This window comes from Nuphar pumila, chromosome 15 (genome assembly GCF_984573655.1).
Source record: "Nuphar pumila chromosome 15, dmNupPumi1.hap1.1, whole genome shotgun sequence".
Taxonomy (NCBI): domain Eukaryota; kingdom Viridiplantae; phylum Streptophyta; class Magnoliopsida; order Nymphaeales; family Nymphaeaceae; genus Nuphar; species Nuphar pumila.
Genome location: NC_143263.1, coordinates 78271024 through 78293612, shown reverse-complemented (window position 1 = coordinate 78293612; position 22589 = coordinate 78271024). Strand labels below are relative to the sequence as shown.

At 41.6% G+C, this 22589-nt stretch overlaps 1 long non-coding RNA gene across 1 annotated transcript in view; it reads left to right on the top strand.

Annotated features, from left to right (window-relative positions):
* The first annotated feature begins 4491 nt into the window (after positions 1-4491).
* Positions 4492-22589, top strand: part of LOC149815690 (uncharacterized) — a 30141-nt gene continuing 12043 nt past the window's right edge. Inside the window, exon 1 of the long non-coding RNA XR_016427830.1 lies at positions 4492-4602. This is a non-coding gene — a long non-coding RNA (uncharacterized LOC149815690). The remainder of the gene's footprint in view (positions 4603-22589) is intronic.

Here is a 22589-nt window from a genome sequence, read left to right as displayed (position 1 = left end):
CCCAAATCGGGCTACCAAAGTGGCCAGCACCCGGTAGGCCTCTCGGTGCCAGGGTACTGCTGGGGTCTAGTCGTGGGTCTGGTCCATAGGACCAGACCCCGCTGTCAAGGTTCACACAGGTCTAAACCCTTGGTTCAGACCTGAACAAAAGGGTTAGCTTGGGCGGCCAAGGTGCCTAGCACCCGATAGCTCGCACCCAGCTAAAAAGAAAAACTGGGCCAGGCCCAACACGCCACAGCCTGGTAGGGGTCTGGCCCCTAGGTCCAGACCACTTGGTCTGTCGTGGCACTGGTTTGAACCCATGGTTCAGACAAGTAGCCTAGGCCAAAACACAGGCCCGAATCTGGGCTACCAACATGAGCAACAGGTGACCCACAAAATGCCCAAACGCCAAAAAAAAAGGAAAATTATAAAGGGTTTGGTCGTTGGGTCTGGTCTGTTGGACCAGACCACCCTAACCCTAGAGCCTGAGCCCATGGGCTTGGATCAACATGCCAAAAGGGCTGGGTGCCTGCTACAGGCCCGCTCATCCGGCTAGACCATTCGGGTGCCTTTGGTACCCAGTGGTCGGCTACACGCCAAACACCAAAAGAATAAATATATATATATATATATATATATATATATATATATATATATATATATATATATATAATGTGAGGCCTCCCATGGCCAAGAAAACAGAGTGTCTCTGGTCGAGCTTAACTCAGACTAGGGAGCACTTAGTTGGTCGGTTCCAATAGGGGGACCGTCCAAGCGAAGAAACTAAAATCAAGGGCAACAACTAGTGACTAACCAAAACTCACTTCAGTGTGTGTGTGTGCACCAACTGCGATTAGGAGCAGACCCTCCATCATAAAAAAAAGAGATAAGGAAAAATTCTGGATGAGGCTTCTAAGCAACAAAAGAAAAAGAAATATCATCATGGACCCAGGCCAGCAACCCGCGGTTGGTTGAACACCCTTGATTCACATGGACTGGGAAGAGAAATGCTCCAAAAAAAATGAAAAACAAAAGTAAGAAATGAGCTATCTAACTCCGCCAAGGGATGTGCATGCATGGATGCCATCAACCCCTTGGCTTCATGCATTAATCGTATGCACAAGGAGGCATGCACTCCTTTTTCCAGCAAGAAACGAAATATGAAACAAGTTATTGGAGCTTCACCTTAGAAGCTTGAAAGAAAATGGATCGGCTGAAAAGGTCTTCCTCCAAAAATGGCTGAACCACACCTCACAACTAAAGAGTGTGAGAGAAGAGAGTGAGAGTGTGTGAGAGAAAAAAAATTGCCCTCTTTGGTCTCTCGATTTTTCCAAAGAGGGTTTTAATGGTGGTAGGTGGGATATGGACGGTGGGGATTCACTCTACCAAGATGAGGGGCTGAGAGTGGGTCACGATTCCCCACTGTCGCCCAGCTCCTCCAATCGTTTCTAAGAATTCGAAAATGCTCTTAAAATTTTCAAGGGTGCAATGGGGCTGCCGCCACATGCACCCAATGAGGTGTTTTAAATCCTCATAATGACCTTCCCCCTTGGGAAGTGTCATTGGGATTCTCTTGAATCCCAAGGAAAAGGCTCCCCAACGTCATCATGGTGCTCTCATGCACCCTCCAAGAAGGAAAAGGTCGACCCCTCCTCCTTCTCATAAATTCAATTTACTTTTTAGTTTTTTTTTGTTCTTGTTTTGTGTAGGGCCAATCGTGACACTCCCTTGAAATCCATCCTTTACATATTACAAAGCTGCCACCCTCCCAGCTGGTCAACTTGACCAGCTGGTCTCATGACCATGGTCGTCCCAAAACAAATCTCAAGTGGTCGACCATGGGCTTGGTCGACCCTTGACCATCTAAAAAAAAGAAAACGTTTTACAATTCTTTTTTTTAATGAATTTTAAATATACTTCATCATGTATATTTATTTTTATTTTATTTTTAATAAAATTAACATTTCAAAGCCTAATCAAGAGAAAAATCTCTTCTTCATACGAAATGGCTCTCGTTTGGGCCCTCGCTAAATCACTAAGCGGTCTCCCATAAATCACATGCACTGACCGGGGTTTTGAGTCGTTCGGGCCTCAAATTTTGGGACAACTCAAATATACGTATAATAAACTTTCCCTAAAAATTTTGGAGGTTATTTCGTCACAGATTTTGCTCAATTGCTAAAAATGAAAAGCTAGCAAATTAAACAAGAAATTTCCATTCACAACGACACTTCGCGTAATATTACTTCAAAATTATCGTGGACCTTACAGGAACTCTACATATATTTAAGAGAAAACTGTAAAAAATATATGCTAAAATTGCATATATATTTTTTAGATAATTGTCTCTGTTCTAAGGTCTATATCTCTCCACTCCAATGTCAAAAACCTATATTTTTGTAGTCGATAGAAAGCTTAGACATAAGCCTATAACTTTTCTGTTTTGAGTCAGAGAAAAAAACCCTTTAGGGTTCCCATTTTGAAGCTTCAAAATTAGAATAGAAGCATGCTTTGAAGACCGAAACAACCGAATAATCTAGTTTCCAAAGGATGTTTTTTTCTAACTGCTTATCAGATTAAGGTGATTTTAGTGACGTTGGAAAGCCAATGTCTTGATCTATCTCTATTATTATTTTTTATATTTTTTTTCACCCCATATGACTGAAAAATAGCATAGAACAAACATAAATGACAGAGTCACACCTGTTCAATTCTACAGAGCATGCTTCTATTTCATTTTTGAAACTCAGAAACGATGGTCATAAAGGAGTTTTAGGTTCTGACTTAAAACAAGAAAGTTGCCTATGTCTCAACTTTCTAGCGAGTATAAAAACAAATTTTTTTGCCATCGGGTCATAGAGATACAAATCTAAAAATAGAAATTGTTTTGCAAAAAACAGTTACATTTGAGAAAAAAATCACATATATTTAAGAAATCTTGTGTGCGAAGGGTAAAAATATCTTTTTAAAACACGATGTTTGTGATTTTGGACATTAAAAGAATATAAAAAATTGTAAGACATTTCAAAAAATGCATCATATTTGCTGTACAAAATAATTTTTTGTTTGTTATACTGAAATCAAATGGTTCCACACAATCTATACTGGAATAGTCCCAAACCCAAACCTACTCGAACATGAACCAAATATATACTCAAACCTAGTATGTATTTGAACTCACCTGAACCCAAATCCCACATGTACTCGAGACTGAACCGAGTATGTACTTAAACCCAGTATGTATTGAACCCACCTGAATCCAAACCCGTTTTCACATAAAACTATACCTTATCCAAACTAAAATCTGTTCGCTTTTGAACCATTTTGATAATGACACAACATTGATATCTTCATATTTTAACTTTGACATAATTGACTGGTTTAAAAATAATATTCTTTTTATATTTAGAATTTTACTTGCTTTAGAATAGTGAATAACCTTCTCGACTTGAGTGTTTATATCAAAATTTGTCTAGCATATAATCCTCCTAAAGAGTAGCTGACTTGGTGTATTTAAATTTTTACTAAGGGTACTTGAGTCTACAATATCAATCATATTTAGGCTAAAACTGAAATCCAAACCTGTTAAGACTCAACCGGATCGTAACCTAATTGGATAACTTATATGGGTTGATATTTTTCAGTTACACCCATACCTGAATCTGGACCCAAATCAAAATGGGTCGACTCTGGGTCTAATTCTTAAACCCCATTAAAACTGGTCTATTCAAGATCTGACCCATTTATACCTAACGGTCCTAACCCGATGTATACTCAAATCTGTTGACTTGTATGGGTATAATTTTTAAGCATACTAGACCATACCCGGATCATATTGCGTTGGGTTTGGGTCTAACTTTTAGACCCAATTCTCAATTGAGCTTGAAAGAACCCAAACCAAACCTGACTCAGTTACACCCCCAATCCATATATAAGTTTGAACTAGATCTCAAGGTACAAACGTATTGGCATTTTCCAAAATTTATATGGTAATATTGGATCTTCCAACCAATTCAGTTCGGATATACCCAACTCAGTTACACCCCTAGTGAATCCTCGAGTCTTCGTGTTAGAGAGCCGCACAGTAAATTTGTTGGTTTCCGTGGAAGGCATCCAAAAGCTACGCCCCACCACCGAAATGGACTTTCCACACGAACAACAAAAGGGACCCCACATTTGGTGCACTCACATCGCACACTTTGGTGTGCTGCCTCACCTGATACGCTATTCATCTTCTGTTGGGCCCCACAACTAACAAGTTTTTGTAGTTTGTACCCATTAGTTAGGCAGGGCAGTCAGGTGCAGCTGCACACTCAAAGTGTGCAATATGATTGCACCTGTTCTAAGCCCTCTTGTTTGCCTCTCCTTGGCCGGATCCTAGGAAATGCCTTCCACGGGATAGAAGCAGAAAACCATAAATTTCCCATGAGAAAAACTGCCACTAACATGCACCGTTCCGATAAAAGGAAGCTCCGCGCTCTTATCCTTGCAATGGGTTTCCTCCCAACGCTTCCCCTCTGGCTCAGTTCGTCTTTTTCTAGCAAGCTTGGTATATCAGTAGACGTCTTTGCGGTCACCCTGATCTCTGAATAAAAAACATCATATTTCAGAGGAAATAAGGTAGATGATGCTTCTCATGCCTACAGAGAAATTCATGTTCAGTTCTTTCTTTTCATCTTGTTCATAATTGATTATAACCAGTTATTGGTCTTTCTTCTTGTTACGATTCTTTCGTGTTTCATTATGATTAGCCTTGAACGTTGTTACGGTGTGACTCATTGGAGTAGCAGCTGGTTGAGTCAAAACGAAGGAGTTTGTGTCATAGTTCAATTCTTAAAGCCTATTTCTTGACGATGGTTCTTTGGAATCCCTAAAGTCTAAGTCTGTTTTGTAAAAACTTATGGGCTTCTTGATCTATTTGAGTGATTCCTCGTCAATAAATTAGTTCATCATCAGAAATAGCCCTGGCTAAACTTTGGCTGAACTGTAGCCTTATGTAAAACCCGTACCTAGCCAAACTAGGTGGGCTGGGAAAGTGGGGAGAGGAAGGGACTTCCCCTCCTGCTGTGAGCCACCCAATTCCTCTTCTCATGTACGGAGTGGTGGGGAAGAGGGAGAGCTCCCTTGTTAATGTTCGTTTAATGGGGGATGAAACCCCCATTTCCACGAGCCTATAAAAGGCCAGAAGGAGAGATCGAGAGGGAGGGAGTGCTATCCAGCAAAAGGTAAGCCTCCTCTTTCGTTTGTTTTGTTTTTCTTATTAAGGATCAGAGAAGAAGGAGGCGAGACAGAGGGTGGCTCCTCTGTCTCGGCCACCTCGATCAGCTTCCGGCAACCACCATGGTTGCTGGCAGGTTAAAAAAAAAAAGAGGCAGGGGCAAGGGGTGACACCATCCCTGCCGCCCTCCTGGAAGGGGAGGAGAGGGAGACGCCTCCTTCAGACCTCGCAGCCTGCAACCACCGTTGCCTGCAATACAATTATGTGAGAGAGGAGGGAGGCAGCCACCGGCAGGGGGTTGTGGGTGGCAGCCATTTCTGAGGAGGGACCACGGGCCCTGTCTCGGTTTTCTTAAAAGAGAGAGAGAGAGAGAGAGAGAGAGAGAGAGAGAGAGAGAGAGAGAGAGAGAGAGAGAGAGAGAGAGAGAGCGACTCAATCTGGGAACGTCAGACCGAGTTGAATCAGATGTCTCGGCCTGTTATCAAGACCGTCTCTGTCTGGGTTCACCAAGAAGGGCGAGACAGAGAAGGGCGCTGTTCACAAACGACCCAGACCGAGTCGGATCAATAAAGGGAACTCCTCGGTTTTTATAAAAAGCCCTAGACCAACTCGGTTCAGGTTCTAATCAGACCCAGTCAGCCAAAGTCTCTGGTCTGAGTTTGAACCAGAGCAAGTCAGGTGGGTCTGAGCCCAGACCAGCTTGGTCTGGGTGAGACTCCTATCAAGTGCGATAATAAAAATAATAATTATATAAAAAACAAAATAATTGGATATATATATATATATATATATACAGAGAGAGAGAGAGAGAGAGAGAGAGAGAGAGAGAGAGAGAGAGAGAGAGAGAGAGAGAGAAGGATTGTCTCAATTTTCCATCATGAACCGGATCTAGTTCAGATCCAGTAGTAGACCAAACCACAACAGGTCTGGACCAAACCGTATCATAATTTGTTTTTGATCCAGTAGGACCAAACCTGAGTGGATCAAGTTTGAGCCCAGTCTGGACCTAAACCCAAACTAGATAGATTGTGGGTTTCACTTTGTACCAAACTCAGAATGAATTAGGTTCGAATATGTGGTACCAAATCTAGATCCAGTGTGAGAATCAGAAACCCAATCTCTGTTCATTCTGAGATCCATATTAGGTTGGTTTTGGATCTGGAACCAAAAGTGAACCAGGGAGGTCCAGTGTGGATTAAACCTAGACCAGGCTGAGTCTGGGTTAGGTTTAATGTGAGGATAAGATTGAAACCTACTGAGGATGGGTTTGGGTTAGGTTCGATATTAGGTGGGTTCAGTTTAGAGGGTTTGGGCTAGGTTCAATAAGTCTAGAATTTGTTAAAAAGTAGATTGGATCTAGTGCGAGAATCGGAGACTAGATCTCTGTTCAGTTTGAGATCCATATTAGGTTGGATTTGGATTTGGACCCAAAACTGAACCAAAGAGGTCCAGTTTGGATTATACTTAGACCAGATTGAGTCTGGGTTAGGTTTAATGTGAGGATAGGATTGAACCCAGCTTAAGCTAGGTCTGGGTTAGGTTTTGTATTAAGTGAGTTCAGTTTGGTTAGAGCTTAGATCCGGCTAAGTCTGAGCTAGGTTCAATAAGTCCAGAATTTGTCAAAAAGTAGAGAAAGGGTAGGGTATGACAGGGTGTTTTTAGGGTTTTGAACCCCCCAACCTCTCATCTACAGGAAACTACTACTTACCAGTTGCCCAACTTGGGATAGTTTGTCAAAAAGCGCAAACAAAATGTATATATACTTGTTTCGGGTTGGATATTTAAGATTCAAATCCAGGTCAGATCTGATCCAGAATTTGAGAATAAGAGTAGAAAGTTAGTATGGATCTTTCAAGAGTTTTGTTATTCGAATCCCGATACGTTTGAGAGGTGAAAAGATCAATTTGCCTTTGTTATGCTCATTTAGTAAATTAGACATAATTCTTCACTCCAATATAGGATTCAGGTGATTTTTGGATCTCTGAACTTCTCTTCTCGAGAATGATCCATTGGCATGAGGCAAGATAACAAACTCTGAGAATGTGAGATAAGAGTTTGGCAATGAGGCTTAGGGGTATTTTCATAATTTTATATAAGATGGGACTTTAATGATATTTTAGTAATTATTGAGATTTCTGCTCATTTTAGATTAGGATTTGTAGGGAGACTAAGGTTGTTCCTTAGTTTGAGAATTGAGCGATTATGGTAAGTGAACATTTATAAATTTTTTCGTAGATAAATAAGATACATGCTTGTTCATATATGTATCTTGTCGTGCAATTTCATGTGTTATAAGAATGCTAGTTATTTCATGTTTTGAATAGATCAACTGAATGACATGCTTTGATTCTATATTTTTGATATTTTCAATAAGATGCATAAAGATTGTGACACATACTACATGCTTATTTTCAGTACTTGATTATGTTATGTAAATGTTATAAGATAATATGATTCATATCATAAATGTACCTTATTGTGGAAATGAGAATGATATTTTGAGACATGTAATATGATGCAAAAATGAATACTTGACTTTGAAAAAGAAAAGTAGAGTTTCAGGGGCTTTGTTTGAGGTGTGTATCTTGTTTGTACTCGAAATTGTTCGGAAATTTTTGGGTAACTCTTAAGGGTTGAAAATATTACCTATTAAACACATGTAGGATGTAACATAAACCACAAACCTTAGGGGCAAGCATAGCCTCTTGAGCTTTTCAGCTAGCTATTGATGGTCATTTTGGGGCTCTCGACTTGCAATCGATGAACAAATCTACAGCGATTGTGACTTCATAGTCTGGACTAGTTTGAACTATGTTGTTGTGAGTGGTTTATATGTCTGACTAACACCGTAGACTTTGAAGTTGTCTACATGGGTTCTTATACCCCACAAAGTTATTTTCGATATAGCTTATTGGTGTAGAGTACGCGATTGAGAATGATGAAAGATAATTGGTAGAGAGGGATAAAATACATAAACATGTGTGCTTAGTTAGCAAATTAAATTAAGAATAGAAACTTAGAGTTCACTACAATTGTAACGGTCGAGTCTTATTTGTATATAAAAACTTACAGAGTTGTAGACTCACCTTCACTTGGTTATAACTGTAAGTTCAGGAGCAACTGCAGACAAGAGGACTTGACTTGTGGACTTGGCATTGGCTACTGGTAGATTTAGAAGTATTTGGGGTACTTTGCTTTATTTCTATATTTTATTTGATGTTATTGACATGTAGTTTGATCCTTGAACTCGGATGGGCACTGATGATTATGTTGATGTTAAATAAATGAACTTAATGTTTATATAGACCATGTTATTAAATTTTTTTTTTGGCTTGGTGTTTGAGTTTGTTTTGGTAATTTTCATCAGGGAATTAATGTCCGTGAACTTGGGCTCGAGAGGGCCCGGTTCGGGTCGTTACTGTAAAAGTATCTTCAACAAGATACTTTAGTCGATAACACAATAACCTTGAGAATAAATGTGTGAACATACACACCCAAGAACACTTGTGCACAACAAGCACAACACACCGAATCACAAATGTGCAAATGCACTCGTAAGATTCATAAATCACTAAAGAGGTTGGGCTACAATCCCAAATCCCTTGAGAAAATACAAGAGAAGCTGCCCATATATATAGGGCTTGGAGAAGGCCTTGGGAGGGGCTCCACATAGTCGTTGGAGCCCCTCCAACGACTAGTGGGTTGGGCCCCTCCCAATGCAAGTACAGTGCATTAAATGTAAAAAGAAAAAGGAATAAAGAAAAAAGAAAAAGAAAATAAATACAAAAACATATTCTCGAAAAAGAATATGTGTAAAATTCCTAAACTACCCTTACTAGGAATATATATATTTTATATATATAATTGGTAAATACATATACATATATTATATATATGTATATGTATTACCTTATATATATAAAATATATATGCGAAGTTACAAGTTTGATTACATAATTTAACACCCCCCCTCAAACTTAGGGCAAGATGACCGAAAGTTTGCCAAGAAGGAAGTTGAACCGCGGAGCGCACAAGGCTTTAGTAAAGAAATCTGCCAACTGATATTCGGACGTGACATAAGGGAGATCAATAACTCCTCGGAGATATGCTTCACGAACATAGTGACAGTCCATTTCGATGTGTTTAGTCCGCTCATGAAAGGTGTGATTCTTTGCAATGTAGATTGCACTCTTGTTGTCGCAGCATAGCTTGGTGGGTCCTTCAATTTTGATCCCCATGTCTTCTAGCAGTTGATGAATCCAAACAATTTCCATAGTAGTAGTGGCCATGACACGATATTCAGCTTCAGTTGAGGAGAGCGACACTTTTTGTTGCTTCTTGCATCTCCACGAAATTAGTGAGTCTCCTAAGAACACACAGAAACCAGTGGTGGAGTGACGGTTATTTGGGTCACCTCCCCAATCTGAGTCAGTATAAGCAATCAATTTTAAGTCAGAAGAAGAGGATAGAAAAACTCCCTTATTTAGAGTACCCTTTATGTATCTTACAATTCGTAAGATGGCACTCATGTGAACGGATGTAGGCGCATGCTGAAACTGACTTACAGTGTGAACTGCATGGGATATATCTGGTCTGGTAATACTCAGATACATCAGAGATCCTACAAGCTGTCTGTAGGGTGTAGGATCCAAAAGGGGAACCCCGTCATCAATTTTCATCTTTGCTCCTACTACCGCAGGAGTTTCACAAAGCTTCTCATCTGTAATACCTGACCTGTCAATGATCTCAGAGGCAAACTTAGTTTGAGATAAAAAATATCCTCTAGGAGAGTATGCTACTTCAATTCCCAAAAAATAAGTTAGAAAACCCAAGTCAGACATTTCAAATTTATCTTTTAAGATAGATTTTATACGCTTAACCCCGTTAGAATCACTCCCAGTGATGAGCATGTCATCAACATACAAAAGTAAAATTACAATCCCTGCATTGGATTTTCTAACAAATAGAGCAGTGTCAGTAAAACAAGAGGAAAAACCATTCTCAATCATAACAGAGTTAAATCTATCATACCAAGCCTTGGGAGCTTGTTTTAGGCCATAGAGTGCTTTTTGAAGACGAAGCACCTTTCCCTTAGGAGTCTCCATTCCAGGAGGAACATCCATGTAAACTTCTTCACTTAAGTCGCCATTTAAAAATGCATTTTTCACATCCATTTGATAGATGTTCCATTTGTTGATAGAGGCAACGGTTATAAGACATCGAACAGTGACCATACGAGCTACAGGAGCAAAAGTTTCTTCATAGTCAATACCATATTCTTGACTATATCCTTTTGCAACCAAGCGAGCTTTATACCTTTCAAGGGATCCATCACTTTTAGTTTTTACTTTGAAGATCCATCTGCACCCTATTGTTTTCTTGCCTTTAGGAAGATTTTGAAATTCCCAGGTTTTGGCTTTTCTTAGAGCCTCAAGTTCATTGTCCATGGCATTAATCCATTCAGGGCACTTTCGTGCTTCTTCAAAATTTCTAGGTTCTATATAAGAGTGGATGACACTAAGGCAGACTCTATATCTTGGTGAAAAAGAGTCATAGGAAATGAACCTAGAAGGAGGCCTTCTACTTCTCTCAGTTCTACGAGGGATCACTTCATTCTGAGAGGCACTGGAACTGGCATCATTATATCTGTCAAGAGCACTCCTAAAGTTGTTTTGATCTCTATGAGAGTAGGTGATAGGGTCTCTAGGTAATTCAATCGGTTGATGTGACGAAAGAAGCAAGAAGATGTTTTCCTCGGTTTCAAATTCATTTGGGTTACTTTGATCTGACTCATTATCACTAGTATCATCGTCCTTATTCAGTAAATCAAATAAAAAAGAATAATCCATATTTTCATCATGGGGGTCACAACGTTCAAATCCACTAATATTTTCCAAAAAACTCACGTTTCTGGACACATACAATTTATCACTTTTGATATCATAACAACGAAACCCTTTTTGGGTTTCAGAATAGCCAAGAAAGGCACAAGGAATGGCTTTAGGAGAAAGTTTGTCATTCTTATCAGTGAGAACAAAACATTTACACCCAAAGACCCTTAACCTGCTATAATCAGGTTTTTTATCATACAGTTTTTCAAAAGGGGAAATTTTGTTTAAATTTTTCGATGGGAGTCGGTTTATGAGATAGACAGAAGTAAGGGTTGCCTCAGCCCAAAGATTTTTTTGAATGTTTTGAGAAATGAGCAGAGTCCTAGTTGTTTCAATGATGTGCTTGTGCTTTCGTTCGGCTAACCCATTTTGTTGAGGGGTTTTCGGACAAGATTTTTGGTGAAGAATACCAAAATTTTCAAGATAACTCTTAAATTCATTTGAGAGGTATTCTCCTCCAGAGTCAGACCTAAAGATTTTCAAACATCCATTGAATTGATTTGAAATCATCATGTGAAAATTTTTAAAGGTTGAAAAAACTTCATGTTTATGTTTAAGGAAATAGATCTAACAAAACCTAGTATAGTCATCCACAAAGATCACATAATATGAAAATCCTCCTTTTGACATTACCGGAGCCGGTCCCCATACATCGAAATGGACAATTTCAAATGGTTTTGTCGTAAACATGGATCTTTGAGGAAAAGGCAAACATTTCATTTTCCCAAGAATGCATTCATTACACAAAAAATCACTTTTACAAAGATGTTTAACAAAAGGCAAATAGGAGATTTTAACTATATTGGGATGACCCAATCTCTTATGCCATACATGAATATCTTTGTTTTGGACGACGTTGCAAAATTGACTCTTGGGAACTTGAAGAAAATCTACGTAGTAGAGGTCTCCTCTTCTAGAGCCTTCCCCAATCAATCTCCCGGACTGGCGATCCTGTATCCAACACTTATTAGAAGAAAATTTTATATCGCAACCATGGTCCGAGAGTTGGGAAACAGAAAGAAGATTTAGGTTAAGGTTTGAGATAAAGCGAATTTTTGGAACAAAGAAGTCTTGTTTTTCAAAATTACCTATTCCTTTAATCTCAAGAGATGTTCCGTCCGCGGTTGATACGAAGGATGAAAAAGAATTTTTAGAAAAATTTGAAAGAGAGCAATAGCTAGGGGTCATGTGAAAGGATGCCCCGGAATCTAAAAGCCAAGATGACTTACCGGGGGAAGAGGATGACATAGCGGCTCCGGAAGTACCTCCCTTGAGAAGAGGTTGTAGTGCTTCTACGATTTGTTGAAGAGAAAAAGACTCACTTGATGAAGAAGGTCGTTTTTCAACTTGGGATGTCATAGCCGTTGCAATCAATTTCTTCCATTTAGGACACAAAGGTTTGATATGTCCGGGTTCTTTACAATGATAGCAAGTCACTTTACTATAGTCTCTTTTGCCATACCGATCATTTCCTCCTTGACCTTGATTCTTGAAATGAGGAGGTCTATAGGTCCTCATGTTATTTTCCGGTCTTGACACGGCATTAGCCATTTCACCATCTTCTTGAGTAGAGGAAGTAACAAGAATGCTAGGATTATTTTTGCCAATCCCCATACAGGTTTCTTCACCACTTAGCTTGGTGATAACATCTTCAAGTGAGGGGGATGTGAAGGCGGAGAGAAGAGAGGACCGAACTTGTTCAAATTCGGGTCTAAGGCCATTTAAAAAATTGAAGAACCGGTCTTCTTCAAGTTGTTTGTGCCTTAATTCGATTGCCTCACCACTCCATTTAGGTTCAAGGATTGCGAGCTCGTCCCAAATAGAGGATAATTCGGCAAAGTACTCCCGAATGGTCATGTCATTTTGTTGGAGAGTCAAAGCCCTCTTTTGAAGAAAGTACTTGTGGGATATATCTCTTGAGGTGTATATTTTCTCAAGATATACCCAAGCTTCGGAAGCCCTTTTAAATTTGATGATATTGACGTTTATCTTGGTCTTAACGGATGAAAAAATCCAAGATAAGATCTTGAAGTTCTTCATTTCTCAATCATCATGTTTCTTAGAATACTCTTCAAGGGCCATTTGCCTTTCATCCCCTTCAAGGATCTTAATATCCCCTCCTTCAATAATGGTAATTTTGGGTTCCGGTTCCGGTATGGATGTAACGACCCCAACTCATCCCCTTTGAAAATGCGGATTTTTTTTTTCTAAAACAGTGCGGAAAACTTCCCAGAGACCCGGGGTCCTCACAGTTCCAATTCCAACTGGATAGCCATAAACCACAAAAGAACTTGCAATTAACATCCATAACTAACCATTACCTTTATTCATGAATTAAAAACTAATCTCAAAAATAAAGTGTCTGACTCAAGTAACCACTGATGACAATAAGCAAATAACAAGACACTAGACTGAAAAACTAAATAAAGAGCCACTCTGTCCACAAAGAAGACTGTCAAAACTCGTTGTGACTCCTGCGCCCTCCCAGTAGCTGTCGACTTCACTGATCACCTGTTCCTGCGAAAAACCAATGAAGTAGGGTGTCAGAATCGAAATCCTGAGCACAACTACTTCTTAATGAAACAAGTGAGATAAAGAGTAAGATGAGATATCATGCAACAATTGAGGGAAATACATACAAGACAGTTTATAGCATTTGGAAATTTATTCATGCAACAATCATAAATGCTAAGCATGCAAAAACAGTAAAGCAGTAGCATGTACTAAAACTTCAGCATGCAACAAGAGATAACCATTCAGCACCTACCATCATGTATTGATTAAGGGAATCATTAAAGGATGCATGATCTAATGCATAACAGGAAAATGCATGACTTTTGTGCAATGCATGAATCATTTTATTATCTTCCATTTAGTCTTTTGTTTCCTTATTCATGCCCTATTAAATGCATACAACTTTAAGTTTCTCTTTTTAATTATCGTTGCCCGCGGATACACCAAACGGGTACAAACCCCGAGGTTAAGTTAGGTTCTCAGGGTAGCTTAGCACACAATTTATATTTTATTACTGGGTTCCCAACTTAGCCCTCGACCGAATCACCTTCGGAACATTAGACCTCCACATCTAATGTCGGGGACACAAGGGACACCCCACGCCCACAAGTGCCACTTTCTTGGTACCAAAAACAACAGTTGTGTCAAACACACCACTCCCGGGTAAAGTGGCGGACTGTCCCTAAAACCGTGGCCAGGAGAAGGAACCTAAATATCGGGTTCAGGGGACTAAAATTAGCACACAGAGTTTTGTATCCTCACAGTCTCCCCAAGATCGGATTTCTAAGATCCCATTCTCCAGATGAGTGATCCCAGAAGGTTTATTACACTGTGCTTTATTATTACTTTTTATTAAGATTTATTTTCTTAAGTTTTGCAACATCATATGCAAAAAGAAAGACAAAAGCTCGCATCTACCTCGCGAGAGCCATCACAGGACTCCGGCCTGCGGAAACATATAGAACAGTGCAATAAAGCTGAAATATTTATGAAGCATGATCTTTGAAATGCATTGAAATGAGTAAGGGAAAATATTCCCACAGCTCGGGTTTACCAAACCCTCGATGATTCATTTTGATTACCGGGACAGTAATACAGGGATCACAAATTCAATACCATATTTAATTTCTAAGACATATCAGAATTAAACTATGGACGAATTATCATCTCATTCTAACCATTCAAGTTCAAATAAAAGATGCCTATTAACATGAAAATTTTGATGCAAGACTTTATTAAATAATATCAACGTTATTCTGACCATTCCAGTTCAATTAAAAGATATCTATCAACATGATAATGCTGATGCAAAACTTCATTAATCAATATCAACTTATTCTAACCATTCAAATTAAAATAAGAATGCCTATCAGCTTGATAAATCTGGTGCCAAATTCCATTAAACAATATCAATTTATTCTAACCATTCAAAATAATAAGAATGCCTATCAGCATGATAAATCTGATGCACCACTTTATTAAATAATATCCACAGTATTCTGACCATTCAAATTAAAATAAGAATGCCTATCAGCTTGACAAATCTGATGCCAATTCCATTTAAACAATATCAATTTATTCTAACCATTCAAAATAATAAGAATGCCTATCAGCATGATAAATCTAAATGTTTTTCCATAAAATTTCATATCGATATATGAAAACACAAAATGGGTCAACAAAGATGGATCAGAAGCTAAGAAAATATTTATGTTCATAATGGAAGATTAGGATAGATCACAAAGAGAGTTGACTTGATTTAAGTTGAAATAGAAACATACACTGTATGTATCACAGATACGTACATGCATCATAGTGATATATTCATGTATTAAGAAAAATACAATTGAGACTTGTTATTGCTAAAAAAAAAACATGATTAAACATGATGTGTAGAAAAACAAATCAGCCCAGAAGGCTTGTAACTTCAATCTCATCCTTCTCTTACTGTCCATATCTTAATCCAACAGCTTAAGCATCTTTTTTTTTTGTAAAGATGAAAACACCAAGCCCAACCCAGCCGACCCTGTCGGCTGGGTCCAAAAGCACGCACACAGGTCCAGTATGGACCTGTGTATGCTGTCAAAAGGACAGCAGAAGCTACCCCACCAAAACTGGGTTTTTTTATACTGCATAAAGCTCTATTTCATTTATTGAGAACACGAACCTGCCCAGCCGAGCCGACCTTGTTGGCTGGGCTTAACAGCATATACACAGGCCCAGTGTGGGCCTGTGTATGCTGTCAGTCACCAACAGCATAACTAATTTTTGCACAACTGAAATTTCTTCTTTTTTTTTTGTAAAAAGATACCCAGCCCAGCCGACTGCATACCTGGGCCCCAAACCATGCAGGAAAAGCTTTTTAAAATCTGTCTTTTTCTTCAATTCAACCAGAGCACAGAAGGTGCAAGGGAGTAACAGTGGAAACTATCCTCCATGAGATTTCCATCGACTGCTGCATGAAAATCAGACCTCCACCGATGCCCCATTTGAATCAAAAAGAGGTACCCGTACCTTTTTGAAGGGTATTCCGGCTATCGGATGCTGGGGACGCGAAGACACGGTCGGCTGGGGTTGCCCCTTGCTGATGCCGTGACAGGGAGCTCGCTGGAGGGCTTTTGGTGGCTGTCACAGCTTTCCGGCGTGTGCGCACAGAGCAAGCGAGAGAGATGGGGAAAGATGGGGAAGAGAGAGCCCGAGTGAAGAGGGCATAACCCTCTCTTCACCCCCCTTTTATCGACCCCAGGCCCCCTCCTTCCTCGCCGAGATGGGAGGGGGAGGTCGGTTACGCCCTGCGTAACGCCCCCTTTCCTTTCCTGTTAGGGTTTATCGGGCAACCCTTATCGGGTTGCCCTTTCTGTTTTAAAAAGGCTGTTAGTTGGGGTGGGGCTCGGGTCCGAACCCGGGACCCCCAACCCGGCCCCAAACAAAATGGGTCCACAAGTGGATCCTCGATTTAAATTAAAATTTTAAATTAGAAAAATTTTCATTTATTTATTAGTACCCTTTAAATCAAGATTTCAAATAATCAATCCTAATTACCCCCCCCCCCCCCCTTTATGGGTCCTGGATCCGTAATGTGGATCTAGGCCCAAATTGAAAAATTTGAAATATTTTCAAATAAAAATTCTCGGGTTTTACATCCCTACCCCCTTAAAAGAATTTCATCCTCGAAATTAGAACGTACCAAATAAAAGAGGATAGTGTTGACGCATATCCGCCTCAGGCTCCCAAGTGCATTCATCTAGCCCATGATGCTGCCAACGCACCTTTACAAATGGAATCGTCCTACTGCGTAGTACCCTTTCCTGGCGTTCCACAATCTCTATCGGCTTCTCGTCCATTGTTAAGTCTGGTTGTACCTTGATCGCCTCATAGTGAATTACGTGTGAGGGGTCAGGCACGTACTTTCTCAACATCGAGACATGAAAAACATCGTGAATCTGCGAAAACTGAGGAGGAAGGGCTACTCGATACGCAGTCTCTCCGACACGTCCAAGGACTTCGAAGGGTCCCACATACCTAGGACTCAACTTGCCTTTCTTCCCAAACCGGAAGATACTTTTCGTAGGCGAGATTCGAACGAACACGTGATCGCCTACCTCAAAACTGAGCTCTCTACGCCGCTGATCGGCATAACTCTTTTGCCTACTTTGAGCTGCAATCAACTTTTGTCGAATTAAACGCACCTGATCCGCATAGTGCTGGACGATTTCTGGAGACTCTACTGCTCTTACTCCAACCTCATCCCAACAAACCGGAGATCTACACGGTCGGCCATACAGTGCCTCATACGGGGCCATACCAATACTAGCATGAAAGCTATTGTTATAAGAAAACTCTGCAAGCTTCACATGTTTGTCCCAATCTCCTGCCCAATCCAAAGCGCACGCTCTCAACATATCCTCGAGCGTTTGAATCGTTCGTTCCGACTGCCCGTCTGTCTGTGGATGGAAAGCAGTACTAAACTTCAAGGTAGTGCCAAGGGCTTTCTGAAGCTGGCACCAAAATCGAGATGTGAACCTCAGATCCCGATCTGACACTATCGAACGAGGCACTCCGTGAAGCCTAACAATCTCCTCCACGTAGAGATCGGCCAAGCTTTCCAAGCTTTGACTAATCCTGATCGGAAGAAAATGAGCACTCTTTGTCAAACGATCCACAATCACCCATATGGCATCTCGTTGTCGTCGGGTCTTAGGCAGTCCTACGATGAAGTCCATCGAGATATCATCCCACTTCCACTCTGGAATCTCAAGAGGCTGCAAAAGTCCACCCGGTCTCTGGTGTTCAATCTTCACTTGCTGGCAAGTAAGACACCGAGATACGAACTCCGCGATATCCTGTTTCATCCCATTCCACCAACAAGTCCTTTGAAGATCTTTGAACATCTTGGTGGAACCAGGGTGAACGGAATACTTCGACCTGTGAGCTTCACTCATCAGCTCTTCCCGTAACGCTTTTGGAACCCACCATCGGTCCCCGAACATAATGGTTCCGCTCTCCTCCCGGCGAAACTGCGCTTCTGGCTTCTGAGCACTTTCGCACAACTTTCCAAAGTCCGGATCTTCTGATTGGAGTTCCTCAATTTGATCTATGATCTCTGGTCGGGCCTGCATCCCGGCACAAAGGATGCGCTCGGAGTCATCAGAAAAAGGTTGCCATCGTACGAACTCCTCGACCAGATTCCAACCGTGTCCAATCAAGCTAGCCGCTGTGACTGACGCCTTTCTACTAAGCGCATCCGCCACCACATTCGCCTTACCCAGATGGTAAGCGATGGAGAAGTCGTAATCCTTTAGGAATTCCAACCACCTACGTTGCCTCAAATTCAAGTCCCTCTGGGTGAAGATATATTTGAGGCTCTTGTGGTCAGACATGACCTCAAACGTTTCCCCATAAAGGTAGTGGCGCCAAATCTTCAGCGCGAACACTACTGCTGCTAACTCCAAGTCATGTGTGGGATAATTCTTCTCATGCACCTTTAGCTGTCGGGAAGCGTATGCTATGACCTTTCCATGCTGCATAAGAACGCAACCCAGTCCAGTCCCCGACGCATCACTGTATACCACAAAACCACCTGTCCCGGAAGGCAATGTCAAAACCGGCGCTGTGGTCAACCTCTTCTTTAACTCTTGGAAACTGTCTTCGCAGCGAGAGGACCACTCGAACTTCACTCCTTTCTGCAACAACCGAGTCATCGGAGCAGCTATACGCGAGAAATCTTGAATGAATCGACGATAATAACCCGCCAGTCCCAAGAAACTTCTAATGTCTGTCACCGTCTTCGGTTGTTCCCATGACAAAACGGCTTCCACCTTGGCTGGATCAACCTCTACACCTCTCTCGGATATCACGTGACCAAGAAACATCACCCTATCGATCCAAAACTCACACTTTGAGAATTTAGCATAAAGTTGATGTTCTCTCAGTGTCTGCAGCACGAGTCGCAAATGCTCTCGGTGATCTTCCACACTCTCCGAATATATCAGGATGTCATCTATGAACACGATGACAAAAGAATCCAGCCACAACTTGAAAACCCGGTTCATCAGATCCATAAATGCCGCAGGGGCATTTGTAAGTCCAAATGACATCACTAGAAATTCATAATGCCCATATCTGGACCTGAACGCTGTCTTAGGAATATCTTCGGTTTTAATCCTCAGCTGATGATATCCTAAACGAAGATCGATTTTCGAGAACACCTTGGCCTCTCTCAACTGATCAAACAAATCATCGATCCTAGGCAAAGGGTATTTGTTCTTCACCGTTACTTGATTCAACATGCGGTAGTCAATACAAAGTCGCATTGAACCATCCTTCTTCTTAACAAAGAGGACCGGGGCACCCCAAGGGGATACACTCGGTCTAATAAATCCTTTGTCAAGAAGCTCCTACAACTGCTTTTTCAGTTCCCCTAACTCAGCAGGTGCCATGCGATACGGAGCGCGAGAAACTGGTGCTGTACCAGGCACTAGCTCGATCGAGAACTCAATTTCTCGATGCGGAGGCAAACCCGACAAATCCTCGGAAAAAACATCCGGGAATTCGCAGACAACGTCTAACTGCTCCAAGGACGGCGCCCGACTGTCTTGAGCAGAAACACTAGCCAAGAATACCATGCAACCCTTCTTGTGGTACTTGGAGACCTTCAAAGCTGACACGATTTTCACCCCATCGGTTGGTCTCGTCGAATGGCACAACAATGCAGACAATTTGGGGTGCTCCAAGATTACCTTCCTGCCCCGACACTGGAGGGTCGCATTATGCTTGGACAACCAATCCATGCCCAAGATGACATCATAGAATGTCATATCCAAAATGACCAAATCGGCCGACAACTCATGGCCTTCTATCACCACGCATACGGACGGAAAATACTTCCCGCAGGAAGAGGATGCACCCATTGGTGACATCACATCGAGAGCCCTTTCGAGGCTAGATGAAACTAAATCGAGCAACTTTGCAAACGAGGAAGAAATAAAGCTGTGTGTTGCACCCAAATCAAACATAACACGTGCAAAGTGTTCGGCAACTAAAAATATACCTTCGATCAGATCAGCCTGATCATCCTGGGAGGTTGCTGTTGCTGCGTAGACCCGTCCATTAGTCTTGCGCTGACCCTGCTGCTGTTGAGGCCTCTGCTGCTGTGGTTGTTGCGGCTGTCCACCCGGAACCGCAGGCTTGTTCGGACAGAAGGGGGCAATGTGCCCTGGCTGCTGGCACTGGTAGCAGACCCCCTTGAACGATGGGCAAAAACCTAGTGGATGGTTCTTGCCACACCTGCGACATGCCGGCTGAGCCTTCCCCTGTTGTCTCCGCGGCTGAGGTCGGCCCTGTTGCGCGCCCTGCTGTCGCCCGTCCCAGGTCCGCTGCTTCTTCCCGTTCTGCACTCCCCCTCCTGTTGGAGGATTCTTTCTGGTCCCGCCTGAAGAACCTCCTCCGCTGCCACCCTTCTTCTGAAAACCACCTTTGGATCGTTCCCAGTCCTCGGTCAGTACGGTGGCCGACTCGATCGCCTCGGCCAGGGTAGAAGGACGACCCCTGAGCACACGAGTCCGTAACCCGTCCTTCAGTCCACACACGAATCTAGCCACCCTTGCCTTCTCATTCTTGAAGAGGTTTGGGCTATACTTCTCAAGACTCCGGAACCTGGTAGTGTATTCCACGAGACTCATGGTCCCCTGAGTCAGATCGAGGAACTTTTGTTGCATCTGCTCCTCGGCGTAAGGGGGAAAGTAGGCATCCAGAAACTCCTCCCTAAACGTCTCCCAAGGAATCTCATCCCAATCAACAAATTTCACCCTTCGCAGGGTGTCTCACCAGTTCATGGCATCGCCCTTTAAGCGGTACGTACCAAAGGGTGTCTTTCTCTTCTCAGGGACAAGTAAGACGTCAAACACCCGCTCAATCTCCTCGACCCACCTCGCAGCAGCCTCTGGGTCTGCCTTTCATGAAAAGGAAGGCGGGTCCAACTTCAGAAACCGCTCGAACGAAACGCCACCTGCGTTGGGAACAATATTGACTGGAGGGTCACGAGTCGCTGCCTGCGCGACTGCCTGTGCAGCCTGTGCCGCTTGGGCCGTTTGTGCAGCTTGTGCCGCCTGAAGATTCTGAGTCGCTTGTAGCGCCTGCGCTGTCTGTGTCGCTTGAGCCGTCATAGTCTCTGTCAGGGTATGGATGGCCTCCATCATGAAATCTCTTTGCTCCTGCCAGTTCGTGGGAGCAGCAGTAGAAGACGAAGTGCCTCTACGGGTATAGTGCGACATCTACAATGCACCACCTTTTTCAAATTAGACTATTATTGATACTACCCCCTTTTGAATGGTCATGTCATTTTGTTGGAGAGTCAAAGCCCTCTTTTGAAGAAAGTACTTGTGGGATATATCTCTTGAGGTGTATATTTTCTCAAGATATACCCAAGCTTCGGAAGCCCTTTTAAATTTGATGATATTGACGTTTATCTTGGTCTCAACGGATGAAAAAATCCAAGATAAGATCTTGAAGTTCTTCATTTCTCAATCATCATGTTTCTTAGAATACTCTTCAAGGGCCATTTGCCTTTCATCCCCTTCAAGGATCTTAATATCCCCTCCTTCAATAATGGTAATTTTGGGTTCCGGTTCCGGTATGGATGTAACGACCCCAACTCATCCCCTTTGAAAATGCGGATTTTTTTTTTCTAAAACAGTGCGGAAAACTTCCCAGAGACCCGGGGTCCTCACAGTTCCAATTCCAACTGGATAGCCATAAACCACAAAAGAACTTGCAATTAACATCCATAACTAACCATTACCTTTATTCATGAATTAAAAACTAATCTCAAAAATAAAGTGTCTGACTCAAGTAACCACTGATGACAATAAGCAAATAACAAGACACTAGACTGAAAAACTAAATAAAGAGCCACTCTGTCCACAAAGAAGACTGTCAAAACTCGTTGTGACTCCTGCGCCCTCCCAGTAGCTGTCGACTTCACTGATCACCTGTTCCTGCGAAAACCAATGAAGTAGGGTGTCAGAATCGAAATCCTGAGCACAACTACTTCTTAATGAAACAAGTGAGATAAAGAGTAAGATGAGATATCATGCAACAATTGAGGGAAATACATACAAGACAGTTTATAGCATTTGGAAATTTATTCATGCAACAATCATAAATGCTAAGCATGCAAAAACAGTAAAGCAGTAGCATGTACTAAAACTTCAGCATGCAACAAGAGATAACCATTCAGCACCTACCATCATGTATTGATTAAGGGAATCATTAAAGGATGCATGATCTAATGCATAACAGGAAAATGCATGACTTTTGTGCAATGCATGAATCATTTTATTATCTTCCATTTAGTCTTTTGTTTCCTTATTCATGCCCTATTAAATGCATACAACTTTAAGTTTCTCTTTTTAATTATCGTTGCCCGCGGATACACCAAACGGGTACAAACCCCGAGGTTAAGTTAGGTTCTCAGGGTAGCTTAG